The following is a 17,808-nucleotide window of genomic DNA, read 5'->3' as shown; positions in this document are numbered from 1 at the left end:
GAAACCATAATGTCTTATATCTAGCTTAGACCATCAAATCATAACTATTAAAGACAATAAAACCTAGACCTAACACATGCAACCATCAAGCTCGTCATGATCTCTATTGCTAAAAAAAATGGATATGGATATGGAGAGGTTGTTGAAGTAGCAAAGAAGCAGCAGCATCATATAGGAATGCCAAAATTGAGATCTAAGAAGAAGAAGAAAACCATTAAATCAAGAGATAACATCTGATCAAGTGCTCTCATTATGTCTATGTATATATGCGACTCTATGGTATTGACCTGGAAACACACAATCCTTAGATATATAGGAAACCCAAGATTTTCTCTCTTGATAGGTAAAGGTTGCGGTCTTTTTAACCTAATGTTCATGGTTACTGATAGGAGGGGGACAACCTATATTAATTCAAACTCCTTTTTTTTTTTTTTGTGTGAAAAAACTCTCTTACCTTAAAGTTATTTTCTGATACTCCTCAACATTTAGACTTTTATGTTTCTTTGTCCTATGATATTTTCCGTGTTAATTGACTTTCTTTTTACTTTTCCTAATAAGAATTTTCTGGAGTTTTGTGGGATTTTTCTAAGTTTTTAACCCTAGGAGCATGTTTCTAAAATTTTATTGCTTTATTATGCATGAATTTCTTTTTTTTTTTTTTTTCATCGTCGTAACTACTATTTCCTTATTGTATTTGGATTTTTGCTTTTTTAAGGTTTTCTTTCAATTTGTTCAAGTATTCCTGCATTAGAATTAAGGCTTGCACGTATTTGGCTTCGTCCCTTGTTGTTTACTTTGTTTTATATATTTTATTTCTTTAAATTCCTCTATCTTAACCCTTACTTTGCACTTAATTCATTTTTTATATTTTTGTATACTAATCCTTACTTTGTTTCCAATCAATTTGGGTATGTGTCTTTTAAACCATTTTATTTGTACGTATTTCATTTCCTAATTTAATTTTTTTAGTTTATATATTGAAAAATGGTTGGGCATAACATCAGCTTTCGGTAAGTTAGTGACAAGCACCAACCACAGGGCTGGACACAGGAGGACAATGGAGTCCTTTCCAAAGAGGGATGGGAGAGGATGAATATGCTAGGCACCCTAGCGTCGTGCCCAGCCTTTTTTTAATTTATTTTATTATGTATGTTTAATTTTAGCCAAGTAATACCCATTTGTGGGTTGCTTAGGTAGTTAAGGTGAACTAGGGATTGTGTGGATAAGTGTATGGTCCCAGGTTCGATTCTTCATCTATAAACTGGCTCAGACACCTTTAAAAAAAAAAATTAATAATAATAATAATAAAAGACCAATTTTACTAGAAGTACTTTTTTTTTAGAAGTTTAATCAAGAGTACCAAACTGCTTAAAGCCTTCGGTGGACCATAACGTTATCCGTACTCAGACTAATGGTTTGATTGGTCCCCATTGGAATTGTCTTAGAGTCAATTTTATACTTGTATGGGTCCTATACCTTAATCTCTATACCTTAATCTAAGTGGCAAATCCCTATTTGTTCTCTCTCTCTCTCTCTCAAGAGCCGAAGATGGTCTTGAGATCAAAAGTAGCTCCTCTCATGGTAGGGCCTCCTTTACTATATATGGTTTTGGTTGCTTCATGGTAGTAATCGACAACCTTTAGATGTAAGGTCTTCAATTCAAAGGAGGGAAGAAAGAGTTAATAGTAGTAACCTACTACTACTATTAGATTTAAGGTTTTTGGCTTAGAATGTTAGGACCTAAGGATGGCAACTCCCGGTTAGCCCGAGGTTTGGCCAGTTTTTGAATTTTGGTTCTAAAAATCATAGAAACTTTAAAATGTCATAACTTTTGAAGCGTAGGCCGAAATTTTATGAATTTATTGTCCTTTTTTTTTTTTTTGGGTAAGGGAATTTACTGTCTTTGGAAAGGTATTTTCGATTACTATCTAATAAAATAAGAATCAGGTGTTAATTTAGTCCAAATTATTTTTGAAAACCATTTTTGGGTTGGCCGACCTAAAAATTATTTATATAAAATAACTAGTAAAATTGTCTTTTTTTTGTTACCCCATATTTTAGTACTGAGTTTTTAATGATAAAAACAACTTCCATTCAAAGATTACTAGTAGGTCGGACCAAAAAGTAATTTACATAAACTACTAACATTCAAATTTTAGTAGTTTCTTCCTATTTATTAATGAAAAACGAGACTGGATCGACAATACACCAATAAGGGATCATTAAAGAAAACGGATAACAAACCAGATCAATAACTATCGGTTTTGATTTAAATTTTACAAACCGGACATCTTATCAGTCCAATTTTCATTTTGTACGCATCAAAATTTAGGTGAGAAGCTTTCTTCTGGTGAGAAAGGGTAAAGTAGGTAGCCATCAATAGTTTTTCGTGCATTGTAATGGAATAGGTATTGGTTACAAAATTGATATTGTATTCAATATGATCCATATTGATCGTATTACACAATTTTGCCCTCAAAAATAATGTTACTGTATCATATTTTGAATTTTAGTTATTCTTTGTGTATCGTATCACTATGAAAGAGCGATTTGATTATGCATCGGTATGGGCCTATTTCTAAAACTATGGTAGCCATTCATAATTGGGGTGCATCCCAACCCACACACCTAAAAAAAATGGGAAAAAAATAAGTTTCTAAGGTTAAGAGAGGTTAATTAGATGATGTCAGATGATGAAAGGTGTTCATGTGAATATGATGGGCAAACGGCAATAGAAAGTGCGAACATGATATCTAGCAAAATTGGTGGCATTGAATGGGGAAATAGAGTTGGCTAATTTCTTTCTACTCATGAAGTGCATTAAATTCTTTAGCTCCCATGCGCCCTGAGCTTCCGAAAGTAGGACTGAAGTGAAGTGACTATTGAGGACAAATCAACAATTAAAATGAAACTTTCCTTCGCCCCGTTTGTTTGATGGGATTTTTCTGGTGTGGAATTCAAAGGATGGGATAGTTGTACAAACTATTCCACCCCATGATATTTGAAGGTGTTTGGTTATCAGGGGGTGGGAGTTTGTTTAGAAAAAAAAAAAAAAAAACTATGCAACTCCTGTCAGTCGACGTGGTTAGCGATTTCTCCTGCCCCACTCCTTTGCAAAGTTCCACCAAATTGGTAGGACTTTGCTGGTAAACATGAAGGAAAACAGTTGGGAGATGGTGCTTTGCGTATCACCCTGCCTTGCCTATCGCTTGAAGCTCTTCCACCACTCACCAAGAAAACCCTATGCCCAGCTGCTGCTACACCCACGTCTGCAATCAATCACTCAATTTGTAGGCCCTTGCGGTATGGACTGCAAGATTAATAATAATAAAAAAAAAATCAAAGAGATGGAAATATCTCACTATGGCAACCAAATGTAGAAACGCAACTCTAAAACGATGTAGAAGATAATGGAAAAATAGAACAGACAATGCACATTGATTTTACGAGATTCGAAAAAGTTGCCTATGTCCCCAGTGAGATGAGATCTTGCTTCACTATCAATGGAGAATAGGATTACAGTACTCGTCCTCACACCTCTCAGTATTGCTTGCATTACAGATAAAGAAATCCTCGCTACAAATATATAGCGAAAAACCCTAATCCGGAAAGTACATAATTGACCTCAAATAAAAAATTCGAGCGGAAGGCTATGCCCCCCTACACCCCCTGCTATGCAGGGAAGCCTCCTACCCCCTTGTAACCTCCACGGCCCGCTAACCAGCTAGCGGGACCACCGTCCTGCCTGTCGAGGTGCTGCACCAGTACTCTCTGAGTTAAACTGTGACGGAATACAAGACATCGCACACCAACACCAAAGGTGCAAGCCAAATTCCAAGATTAAAAAAAAAAAAAAAAAAAGGAAGATCGAAGATTTGCAGCAATTGGTTCCCATCCATTAAATTACAAACCTCTCTCTGCATGCAAGATTAAGAAGGGGGATAGAGGGCAAGAGATTTGGGATGAGAGAAGCTAATCACAGATAACTGATAACATATTGCATGCAAAGGAGAAGCCAACCCTAGATCTGAGATTTTGAAACTTCACTTGCATAACAGAGAGAGAGGAGGATGGAATACAAGATCATCAAACAGAAAAAACAAGGAAATATTACCGGAGCCTCATCGTCTTCCACCCACGACCAAAACCAAGAAGCATCACTGGAGCTCCATCGTCTTAACAGAAAAATCCTCAGAAGTTGTAATCTAAGCATTACCGGAGCTCCACAGCCCCTTCTCACACACACATGCTCAACTCTTTGCTTTGCTCTCTTTAGTCTTTGGAATCTTCTCTAGGTAAGATAACCAAACAAGATGGTGGAACTGTAAAGTGGTGGTAAAGTGATGGCAAACTCAACTTCACTTTCCTGTCGGTTACCCCATTACCATGTGAGTCCTAGTCCCACAACAATCCCACCCCAGACTCCCCATCAAACAAATGGGCCCCACAGACTTTTGGCTATGCGATGATGGAGAAGAAAAGAAAACAAAATAAACAAAAGACATGATAACTCATTAATTATAGGACCAAGTTTTCTTGAACCCATGGTAATTAAATGGATTAGTGTAGACAGTTAAGGGACTTCCTTCAAATTGCTCCTACCATTGATATGGATAAGTACTTTGGGGTTCTATTCGTCAGCAGAAAGCTCTCCAAAGCTCATTGCAAGGAACTTCATGAATAGGTATCCTCTAAACTACAACATTGGAAGTCTCAATATCTCATCCCAGCTGGAAAAACTATTCTCATCCAATCCACACTTTTGGTGATGCCTCTCTACATGATCTCTTGCTTCAAGCTGCCTACGACTGTCCACAAGTCTCTTGATTCTTCAAGCCGCAATTTTTTTTGGTCCAATGGCACCACATCTCTGGTCCCAACTATCTCATGGTCAATAGTGTGTCAACCTAAGGAGTTCAGTGGGCTGAATATCAAGCTCTCTTCTGCCTTTAATCAGGCCTTGCTTTCTAAGAAAGGATGGGAACTCCTTCAGCCTATGTCTTTGCTTTGGTGAAAATTTATGAAAAGGAAATACTTTCCAAATACATCCTTTCTTCTAGCAGACTGCCCTCTACAGCCTCTTGGGGTTGGAAACCGATTTGCTTCACTAAAGATATTCCTCGCAAAGGTATTCTCATGGGGTGGGCAACGGCTCTTCTATTCACCCTTGGTTCGACTTTTGGATTTCTAATTTACCCCCTGCATCAGCTCCCTTCCCTCTTCCAAGAGAAGCCCCCACTTCTTTTCGCATCTCATTGACCCAATCTTTAGATCTTCGCGCAAGAGCTCTTGTGTTTATTGGTGGCCCTCTCCTATTGCTTTATCTATTCTCTCCATACCCTTCCCCATCTTCCCCTCTGAGGATAAGATCATCTGGCTTCTCTGTGAGCTCTACATATAGTATTATCCTTAATGTTTTCAATCTCTCACACCCGAGTCATTGGGTAAAAATTTGGCATCTTCCCACCACTTCGAAAATACACCACCTCATTTGAAGATTCTTCACAACAAACTCCCCCAACATGACCTACTCAACAGTCGAGGTTCCTCCATTTCTTCAATCTGCCCTCTTTGCTCCCACCCATTCCAAAGTGCTAATCATCTATTGCTTGAATGCCTGGTCTCTCAGTCCATATGGGCTAAAGTTCGAGACGCCATCACTTTAATCTCTCCTCATTCCATCTTCTCCACTATCTAGACATTCATAGCTAGACATAACCCCTGGTAACACTCCATTACGCGACAAACCTCTTTCTTTTGCAACATTTTATGGAATATATGTAAGATTTTCTATTAGGTGGGTTAGCATAGTTAAAGATTTGTTTCCAAAATCGATTTAGGGATGTTGACTACAGATGGAGTAAGCAGAAAGAATCCAATATTATTGGTAAGTGATCTCTATAGAGATATTGGATTCTATTAGCACACCTTAATGGTATGAAATATTTATTACTATGTGTGGACCTAAGGTATTATTTCCTTAATGGGGAGGAAACCCTAATTTTATTGCAGGGTTGGTCCCTGCCCTCACCCCTATATATAGTTATCACTGACCCATTAAGTGAAGCTAACGACCAAAATCAAAAGGGAAAGAGGGTAGACCAAACCAACATTAATCGTGTTGCACGATGAGTATATAAGAAGACATTAAGGAGTTCTTATTCTTCAGCCATTGATTCAGGTATGCATAAAACGTGTTTTTGTAGTGTTTGTCGTGCATGTTTATCGATCTCCATGAATCGTTTTCGTATTTATTTTCTCTCAATGGTATCAAAGTCTCGTTCATGAAAAATTGATCGACTATACCACCAGTAATAAAAATCAATTTCTTCTCCTCGAGTCGTTTTGTTTTAAAGAAACGAGAAAAATAATATATTATATATTATTACTAAAGGACAAAACTTGTAAAGTTAAATTAAAAAAAATCAATGCAGAACCATACAAACTTTCCCTTGATTTTGTAACCATGGTTTTGGTTTTGACCACGATTTTGGTTGTTTTGGTCTTAAAGTTAACCACGGTTTTGACCACAGCTGTTCCACCAGTAAAGATCACGGTTTTGGTCTTAAAGTTAACTACATTTTGGTTGTTTTTTGTAAAAAAAAAAAAAAAAAAAAAAAACCCTTGATTTGTCTTTTGGAGAATCGTGCAAACTCTTTAAAAAAATGTGACAAAAAGGTAAGTATGATTTGGTTACCTTTTAAAAAAAAAATTTGTAAAGTAAAAGAAAGCTTTTCACATCTTTCCATTGAAAACTGATTATTTATATGTTTCTACCTTAAATATGTATCCATGTTTTTTGTAAGAAAATAAGAATCAGTTTATTTTTTGTCATAAATCAGAATCCTAATTGATTACCTGATTTGTGACCCACATCTAGAATGATCTATACACCTAGACCCAACTGTGAACATTCAAGGCCCACCTTGAGATGAATTGGGAAGAGATTTCTATGGTTTGATTATATTTGGGAACTTAGGGGAACTAAGGATGGATGTATTATAGATTTTCAATGGTTTATACTACATAGTATAATGACCGGTGTGACTTAAACAATATGCTGAAATATAAATATTCATAAAAGGAATTGTTCCTTTTTCTTTTTTTAGTATGAGATGACACATAGACATGGTAATGATAGGGCAAGCATTGTCTTGTTTGTAAAATTGATGTGAGTTTTTTTGGACTTTTTATCCGGTGGGATGCATAAGAAGGGTTAACATTTAAGGCAATGGAGGATAATGTTTATTTATTTATTTATTTATTTTAAGGTTAAATGGGCTGAGCCTATGGGTGTTTAAAAGTTTGTTTTGGGTTGCCCATGTTTATTTAAGTGTAATGGGTTAAAGCTTATGGGTCTAATTGGAAATAGGTTGAATTGAACCAAATTAAATCCGGCTTGGTAAACCAAATTAGATTGTAGACCACTATAATGTTGAACAGGTATGTTTCAAGCATTGTTTGATTAGATCCAATGATATCAACATCGGTCTTGATCGTTTGAGATTTGGCATTGGTATTGTGTCATAGGTAAAATAATAATAGTAATAAAATCCAATGTCTTGATCAAGTCCCCTTAAAGTGATTAAATCCTAAACCAACCCAAAATCAAGATGAATCGGTTCTACCAAAATTGTGCCATGACTGAACCGATTAGGTTGGTCAATTCAGATATCTGACACATTGACCTCGAAAATTGAACTATTTGGATTTTTCAATTGGTCGTCGAAAAACCCACTCAGAAAAGTCATCAACATTGACCGATGTTAATCAGGAAAGTATTCATTAAAAAAAAATTATTATTTTTGTATTTAGTCATATAACCAATTGGTCATTGATTAATGTGTTGAAAATTGACTATGTTATTGATATTGTGAAGGATTTTATCGTTTGAAATGGTCTTATATGGTAATGATCAATTTTCACATAATGTCTAATGAGGTTTTTTAGATTTAAAACAATTATTTTGGAGTCCCAAGGCCTTATGAATAATAAAATACCATTGATTTCATGATGTCACTTTATCATGTACTTGGGATATTGTAGATAATTACTTAATTGGTCAAATCAGTGGGAGGAGTAATTATATATTCTCAAATATTGTTTATGGTTCGACCAGTGGATGTATGTTCAATATACTGGGTTGAATTTAAAACAAGAAAAATGAGACCTATATTTTGTGTTCCATAACTGTTTTGGAACAGCTATAGTGTTTTGTCTTTATTCTATAATGGCTTCAGAATTGTATTTCTGTTTATGCATGTTTTTTGCACTAGTTTATTATTACTATGATATTAAAAAAGTCATTTATGAATGACATAGGCAGAAAATTAATGGCATTTTATGTTTGCATGTCATATTTGGAATACTCTATGATGAATAAATACATTGGAGTTAAGTTGGGTGTAAGCTTTCGCACATATTTAGCTATAAAACGCATTTTTAGGGAACCATGAAATGGTGATATGGATTCCACCAAAGCACCAAAGTGATGTATCTTGTTCTTTCATAGTTTTCCCTAGGGTAGCATAGTAGGTGACATTTGCCTAAAGATGATGTCACCAAAGTTAAAGAAAATGACAGTAACCTAAGGATTCTGATTTCAAAGGTAAAGGGATCTCAAAAGTTATTGTTCTTTTCACAGTTAATACAAGAAATGAGAGAACCAGTGTATTCCTGTCTTAAAGGATAAGGATACAGTTTCAGCTATAACTCTTAAGTGATATAGTCATTACAGTGAATGCACATGAATCTCACCAAATTAAACTTTATTATTGGTGTGGTCTATTTAAATCGATTTTTGTGAAGATTCTTTATGGGTAGAGTTGGCATCTTAAAAATTAATATTAATAATGATACCTATACTCATATTTGAGATGTTATGACATAAGATGATCCTACGTTACTTCTACATGTTGATGGTTTATTAACTATTTTCAGCATAGTTTCAATGAAATCCAGTTTTTGAATCTAATAATTGTATAGACCATAAACAATTTATGCAAATGGAATCAGAAATTGTTTAATTTTGATTTATTGAAATGACTTCTGAAATCTGTTTATACTGTTGACTATTTTGGCCTTGTTTATTCAAACCAACAATTAGATCTAGTCCTAATATGAACTGATATTGACTCTTATAAATGGTACTTTTATTAGGTCATCTAGTCCTACTCTCTTATATTAGTGGGAGAATAAATTATTATCCTATTGAGGGTGATAGATGTACCACACATGTTTTATTATGTATATTATACTTGTCGTTTCATGAATTTTAAGTCAATATGGGGTATTTTGATATTTTATTCGATGTTATATTTATTATCTGTGACATCAGGTTTCATCATGAGATACATAATTATGAGTTTTGACACCCATTTATGATACAAAATATTACAAGTGCATTGTTTAAGTAATATTTCTTCAAATTTATGTCATATTTGTACTTGTGATAAAGTTCAATTTTATTGAAAATTCATCGAGATAAAACAGATTTATTATATTTGAATGATTTAAATGAACTCATTGAAGTTTTAGTGACTTATTAGTATAAAGCCTATGAAGTTATTTATACTTAATATGGATCTAAGCCAACATTACCTTTATTTGTTAAAGGCTTATTGTTATTTTGGCCTATAAATTATTTGATTCATGTGCTCTATTAGTTAATGAATTTTTTTTTTATTTAAAGAAATTGTAGGTATTTATTGTGATTGACTTTAAAGTTTATGTGCTAATATTTGTGTTGGATATTAAAGCCATTTGGATTGAAAGTTCATATTTGTATGCAACTTTGTATATCTAATGAATTAAGGATGAAGTAACATATTTCATGTGTTTTTTTGGTTATCATGAATAAATATTATGAACTTTCATATTTAGCATGTTGTCATTATAGAAAATGTCATATTTAGATTTTTTATTTATTTATGGTAATGGCTGGAAGTACAAAACTGTCATACTAAGAATGTACTCACTTTGATAACTATTAAATTATGGTGTTACCATATTGACTTTAGGGTTTATAATGGGTTGCTTTTGTGGGCTTATATTGAATATTTTATTAATTAAATACTGAAATAACTCATCTTGTTGTTTGCACCCAAAATCTAAACCTACGGGAATTTGATAGCAATCCAAGTCTATAGGTTTTTATAATTTCAGTGATTACGCTTCCACTTAGTGGGCTAGTTACTGAGATTGTGAAATTACTATTGACTATTTAGGATGGATTGCAGTCAAGGAGACCATATGACGAATGATGTGCTCTTGCCACCACAGGTGAGTCTTCATTTGGTCGGTTTCGCTTGATAGTGTGAGGGTGACATTTCGGGCTTCATAGCTTTGGAGATTCTTGTCTTGCCACCACAAGTGACGAAATCTTCAAAGTGGTGTTGTTTCGAGCGTCTCACCTTACATGTGAAAGATTTCACTACATGTTGGGTAATCTTGCCATCATAGGTGTGACCCCGATGAGGTCGGATCTTTCCTCAGTTTCTGTTTTCCTACAGTTATTGAAAATATACTGGAATAAATCTGATTAATAGCATAATTAGTCAGATTTAATTATATTGTTGGGAAGTTTAATATGTTTTCTATTCTTGCATATTGTATATTTTGGTAAATATGTATGATTATATTTGTCAGCTTTGACTTCTCAGCTATTTTCTGTTAAAAAAGTTTGAATGGTTTCAATTTTAAGGAATTGAACTAATCCTTTAATATTTCTTTGGCTATTATGATAATAAATTTTAATCTTGAATTGATGAGCTTCCTAAGCCAATGGTTGCTAATTATGTTCAAGCTAAGGTTCTTTATGAAAATGGGAGGAATCGAATAGGTCTATCTAAAGATCAGTGGGAGTAAGCTCATGAATCATAAATTTCTGTAGAACTACATTATTACAGATTGTTGACTCTATATCTAAACCATTGAGGGTGTTCTGTGACAACTCCGCTGCGGTTCATTTCTCTCATAACCGTAAAAGTACTTCAGACTCTAAACACATTGACATTAAGTAATTTTTGTCAGAAAGAAAGTTCAAGAGTCACAGATTACAATGGAATAGATTGCTATAGAAAACATGATTGCAAATCTTCTTACTAAGGGCTTGACTCAAAAAGTCTTTCAAGAGCATGCCACTAATATGGGACTTGTTAGTTCTTTTGATGCACTTTATTAGTGGGAGTTTTGCTCAATATATTCGCATTTGACTTTCAGTTTTATTTTATATATATGCATTTTATGACCATTTGTTTATATGTATACACTTATTTATTTGCCTCCTACAGAAAATTGAGATTATATGTGGTGTATTTACCTCATTCAGTATCTGAGGTTCTAGTCAATACACACACATCCTGTTGCTAGTAAAGCCTCGTTTGATTGAGGTCTAGTGCTAGTGTTGTGGGATATCCGGACCCAGTCCCAATGAGCTTCTTTGATTGAAGCTTGAGCGTTTGGGAGACGCTTTTAGTTAATGAGACCTTCAGTATTTGTCTCATATGGCTCATTTGGTTTTCGAGCCAGGACCAATTTGGAAATAGACATGATGATCATTATTGCATGTTATTTCTATACCACACTTTTATACTGTTCAGTCCAAGTCAGTGATGTTATGCGCACTTTGACGTGGTCTCATATTGCTTTAGATGTGATGATCAATACGGTTGGGTGTTTGTAATTCTCATTCGGATTAAGGCATTTGGTTTAAGGTGCACTCCATTCGACACTGTTTTGTTTGTGGCCATATTCAGTTTATCTAAATCGGAGAGTCGTTTTAAATAAATTTTAAAATCTAAAACTTATGACATATGCTGCCCAAGTGGAAGATTGTAAAATTTTCTATTAGGTGGGCTAGCATAGTTAAAGATTTGTTTTCAAAATCGATTTAGTGGTGTTGACTACAGATGGAGTAAGCAGAAAGAATCCAATATTATTGGTAAGTGATCTCTATGGAGATATTTGATTCTATTAGCACACCTTAATGGTATGAAATATTTATTACTATGTGTGGACCTAAGGTATTGTTTCCTTAATGGGGAGGAAACCCTAATTTTATTGCAGGGTTAGTCCCTACCCTCACCCCTATATATAGTTATCATTGACCCATTAAGTGAGGCTAATGACCAAAAGCAAAAGGAAAAGAGGGTAGACCAGACCAACATTGATCGTGTTGTACGAAGAGTATACAAGAAGACATTAAGGAGTTCTTATTCTTCAGCCATGGATTCAGGTATGCCTAAAACGTGTTTTTGTAGTGTTTGTCGTGCATGCTTATCGATCTTCATGAATTGTTCTATATTTATTTTTTCTCAATATATGAACTACATACTGGAATCTGATTTTTGATCAAACCCAGTTCAACCCCATCAAGATTATCCACAAAGCCAAGTCTGAAACAAAGAAGGAACTTCGAACGGTGCATTTTCCCCCACCTAGATCAACTATCTTTGTCAGTTGGAGATCTCCCTCTCATGGATTTATGAAGTTTACTGTTGATGGAGCCATAAAAGGCAACCCAGGGAAAACTAGTATCGGTGGAGTCTGTCGGGACTCAAATGCCTCATTTCATTTGCGGCTTCTTTAACGGCATTGGTCATTATTTCCCCATTGTTGCTGAAGCCATTGCAGTTCTAGCTATTCTCATTGCCATTCACAAGAATATCTCCCACTTCATTATTGAAAGTGACAACTCCCTCATTGTTCTTTTGCTTTCTGGAAAAATGCACTCGAGTCCTTGGTGCATCTCGTCGATTATTGAAGACTGTCTTCAACTCTCTCTTCAGTTTGAAGCCATCTCATTCCATCATGCTTACAGAGAAGCCAACTCCTCGGCAGACTACCTCTCAATCTCCTCTTCTCTGTTTTGATTCCCCCCCCCCCCCCTCTTTGCTCTTTATCTGCCTTTCTTGTCCCTATTCACCCACTGGCACATGAAAACACCAGTTTTTATGTGTCCATGTCACTCTTCTCAATTTCAATTTTTTTTCTTTTCATTGCTTCCAAACCCAGAAGTTGATTTAGTTGGGTTTTCTGTTCAAAATGAAAGTGAATGGGGCAGAGCAAGGATAACCTCAGAAAAGTAAGGGATGTTGGGGGAGGGGTAGCGGTGTTAAGCGGTAGGAACAGTTTACTTTTGATTTCAAGTGATATTTGGTTTCAGGCTTTTATCAAGTAAATTTAATGGGCTCGTATTTAATCGTTATCTGATTTTAATTATTTTATTTTCAGTAATCTAATCAATAATGTATATACACATTAATGTCTGCCGCCATTGGGAGGGCACTCATAAACATCTTCAGCATGATGCAACACGATCTTTTTACATCTCCTGCATCTTGATACAGGTACACGTTATCATGTAACGTTTCTTGTTCAGCATGATTTTATAGGTTTAGATTTTGGATTTAAATTGGGAACTCTAATAGCTTGAGTTGACATTCTTGTCATGTGCTCAACAAATCATTTCATTTTGGTTAGAGATAATGATAATTCAGTTAAAACAATGTTTGGCATTGATGTGTCCGGTTAATTCCCAACAGCCATAGTGAACTCCCCATGCTTCTATAGACTTTAGAGATTTCTATTAAAAGAAAAAAAAAGTTTAGGGTTTCCTCTTTGAGATCAGTTCAAAATTTTAGCCCATCCTTATATCATGGGACCAATGGTGGTTGCCTTTCTACAAGGTTCGATCATATTATTACAAATCTGTAACGTGAAGGTCCATCATTTATTGTAAAAATGATTAAAATAAAAGGGTGTAACCTAGGGCACAATACTTTCCCTACTGCAAGTTCTAGAAGGGGCATAAATACGCACTTTAAGATATTAGTGAATTTATTTTTAGGGTGACGAGAGAACATAATCTGCGGCAACAACAACCATTGCAAACTTTACAGAGTTTGTAGTCTTCATAGCAGAGGAGAGAGTGACGATAGAAAGTGAAGAGAGAAGCTGACATGTCAAGTATTTTATATTAAATCATATATATTATTTAGGTCACATATATGTATAGTATTATAATTCATCAATGGCAAAGATCTAAACAATTTAATCCAACGGTCAACAAACGTTAGTATGACTTATTCTTAAATAACCCGTTAGCATACTCATCTTTTTCTCTTATTTTTATTTATTTTGTCAGAACTTAAAAAATACCAGTGAATTTGTTATTGTTGTCAAAATGGTTAGTCTTTTATAGTTGCCTAGTCTAATTCGCCGAAACAAAGTATGTAGGTGGTGTTAATCATTTGATTTGATCCGGTTTGATTCAATTTTCATCGGATTGAATTGGTTTCACTTTTGGCCCAGCCCAGTTTCAGTTTGGGTTTTCCTATTCGACAAATGCACAAGCGAAGGATGCCGTTGAGAGCAAAACACTTATCTTGGAGGCACTCTCACCAACACCAAGTGTTCTAAGTATCGACCGAGTCTGTACCTATACCTGGACAATCTTGGATTAAGTTTCATGTAGATGGTGGAATTAATAATTCCACATAAAAAATGGATAATTTGATATAGACTAAATTTTATATAGAAGATAGAATTAATAATTTCACATCGGAAATGGATAACTTGATGAAGACTAATTTTTTATGATGAGTTCTATCAAATTTCCTAACACATATCAATATTGGATCAACGGTGAAATCGATTTGAATGATAACGGCGTATCGATCTGTTTCTTGAGATTTAAGTTCATCACTCTTCAATGGCCGATGGGCTTCGGCATTGAGAAATCTTTGCCCGTTATTGGTTTCGATTTGTCCTCTGGTTTTTATGGAAAAGCTGGGTATCTTACTTACAAATAAGACTAAAAGCATTTATCGAAATCGAGCCAAGTATATTATATCAAAATTGAGAAACCAGATGGGTCTGACCGTTTAAAGACCGGCCTAGTATGCATTGATTATTAAACGTGTCGAACTCAGGCCTGACTCATTTATAAATAGGTAGTACACGGTGCAAGAGGTAAACCCGCACCGATTCATGGTTAGTTCTAAAAAAAAAAAAAATCATGATTAGAATAAACAAATATGATAAAGAGTGAGAAAATCCAATTAAAAAATGTAAAAAACGTTCAAACATTTTCAAATAAAAAATTATCACAATTAGACAACTATAACCCTACAATTAGGGGTGAAACAGGGTCGGGTTGTGCCGAGCTTTTTAAAACTCTAAGTCCCCAAAACTCAACCCAGGCCCAACCCAATCATACTGGGTTCACGCTCAAACCCAACCCTATCGGGCTTAGGGTTAGGCCAGGTTGACCCAGGTTGGTCATGTATTTATTTTGTTATTATTATTATTTTTTTTCTATAAAGGGTCACAAATGTTAAGCTTATATTTACCAAGGGGAGTACGGAGATTTTAAGACTGGTTAGCCCTTGTCCACCCCTAATCCATAAATTTACAATATGCAATGTTGTCAATTTGGTTATAAGATAGATCTTTTAATCGTCTGGTATTACCACATCTCCCAGAAATTGGACATGCTTTTAGCCCAATTCTTTATGATTGCTACTGTATCTAAAGTTCATATCAATACATAGCTAGAGATACAAAGACAACCTATGTAAAAAAAAAAAAAAAAAAAAGGAGAAATAATTTGGCCACTTGATTGTCTTAGCTCAATAGGCAAGAATACATGGCTTGTGTGACACATGATGTGGGTTGAAGTTACACAAACAACAAAACTTAATCAACAAATAGTGAGAAGTAAATTTCTAAATCATAATTCACACTCGCAAAATATATTGTTAAAAAAAATAATAAAAAAAAAAAGATGAGAGATAAACATAATCTTTGAGATGAACGAATGGGGGAGAAAACTTCAAAAGATATGAGTCTAAGAGTTTGTGTTTTTTTGTTGTAAAGAAAAAAGGGGTTAGGGAACTAGGGTTTTAAAAATGCATTATATACTAGGGGAAGCGGAATACTATTACTAAATACAATAATATATCAGGGTTAAAATCGGGTTGACTGGGCCTAGGTCTCAACCCAGGCCCAACTCAACCCTTGTCAAAGTCGGGCTGGGCCGGGTTGACCCCCATAACTAGGTTATACAAGGTTTGGGCTCAGTGTGGGTTTGGGCTGTCAGGGTCAAAATTATACCCCAACCTACAATTAGTAAGGTTGCATTTGGTTGCAAGGGAAATGGGATGGGAAGGGAAGTGAAGTGAAGTGAAGGGAAGGGAATTTTTTCCCTTTTAAGTCGTTTGGTTGCAATAGAAGTGAAGTGAAATTAATTTACCATAGTTGTTTGGTTGGATGTAAAATTGATGTAAAATTTTAAAAAACTAATAATCCAACCAAACTCCTCAAAAGAGATGATTGGGGGGGGGGGGAGTACTTTTCAATCTAGAATCCACCCAGCTCCTCAAAATTTATATTGGTTAAGTGAATCAGGTCATTCAAGGTCTGTACCAAAATCAAACCAAATGTCATCAGATACTATGTTCTATCACTAACCAAAATAAATCATTTCATTCTATATATCAAATGAATGCAGCATAAATAGATATTTAAAATAATATAAAAGATAGTCACAAAGAAAACATTAATAGATCACAACTTCACAAGTGATAATGACTGAAAGGCCCATTCCAAAAGTTGCGTGAGAGAGAGAGAGAGATTGATGAGAGTCATGAGCAGAGAAAGAGTTGCGAGACTGAGAGAGAGAGAGAAATCGTGAGAGTAGGGTTTTTTTTTTCTTCCTATTTTGGTGGGGAAATAAAAAAAGAAATTTTAATGGTTAAGTGAAATTTTTTTCACATGTAAAATATATTTCCCTTGTAATCAAATATCTAAATTTATTTTTTCTAAGAAAAAAAAATTCCACTTTACATAAAAAATTTGTAATCCCCTTGCAACCAAACAAAGCCTAAAAGAAAACATATAACAATAAATAATTTTTTTTTGTAACAGTAAATAATTCGATTCAATAATAAATTTACATCCTGTCATCCATTTCAATAAAAAAAATTAAAAAACCTATAAAAACCTTTAAAAATTAAAATTGAACCATTTAAACTGAGATCATATTTTGATTTTACCTAAAAAATATTGCACTGAAAAAACGAAACCGTTTAAGAAGCTTACCTAATACTTAGCATCCCTCCATAGTGCCGCCTTGGTGTTCTTTCAATGGCTTGGTTTCATGTGATCTGGTGCAATGGACTGCTTGTTGGTAATTGGATTCAGGAATCGTTTCTGTAGTTCAGTTCTATAAAAGATGATTTCTTGAATATTTCTATAGATTTACAGAGAAGGAGAAACCATTGAAGCAGCGATCTGCAGTTGTTGCCACTGGAGGCAAAATTGACAGAACCTGTAACGTGGACCCACAATTAAACGAAGAAATTATAGATTCCAGTGTATGTTGATGATGACGATTTCTTTCTCTGAACTTGAGACAAGGAAAAATAAATAAATAGAGTCAAAGAAATAAGAGAAAGAAGGTGGTCCTCAACCTCTAGCCACATACTGAGTATTAAGAGAACTTGTTCCATGCATTCAACTACAGAAGGCGAGTGAGCTGATCTTGAAGAACATCAACTTAGAGGTGCAAAACTCATCTTCTTTCATTGTCCTTAACGTTGATGTTCTTCAAGATCAGCCATTCGCCTCCTCAGTCCTCCTTCCTCGTCCCCCCCCCCCCCCCCCTCCCCCTCTCTCTCTCTCTCTCTCTCTCCTCATCGACAGAAGATCTGTCTTTCACATCCTTTCTTTAAAACATGGCTACCACACACCATCTTGGCTCTCTATTTGTTGTTTTTTAAACTTCAAAGAGAAAGAATCGGTTAT

The sequence above is a fragment of the Macadamia integrifolia genome, chromosome 9 (assembly GCF_013358625.1).
Source record: "Macadamia integrifolia cultivar HAES 741 chromosome 9, SCU_Mint_v3, whole genome shotgun sequence".
NCBI lineage: Eukaryota > Viridiplantae > Streptophyta > Magnoliopsida > Proteales > Proteaceae > Macadamia > Macadamia integrifolia.
Note: the sequence above shows the minus strand (reverse complement) of the source record.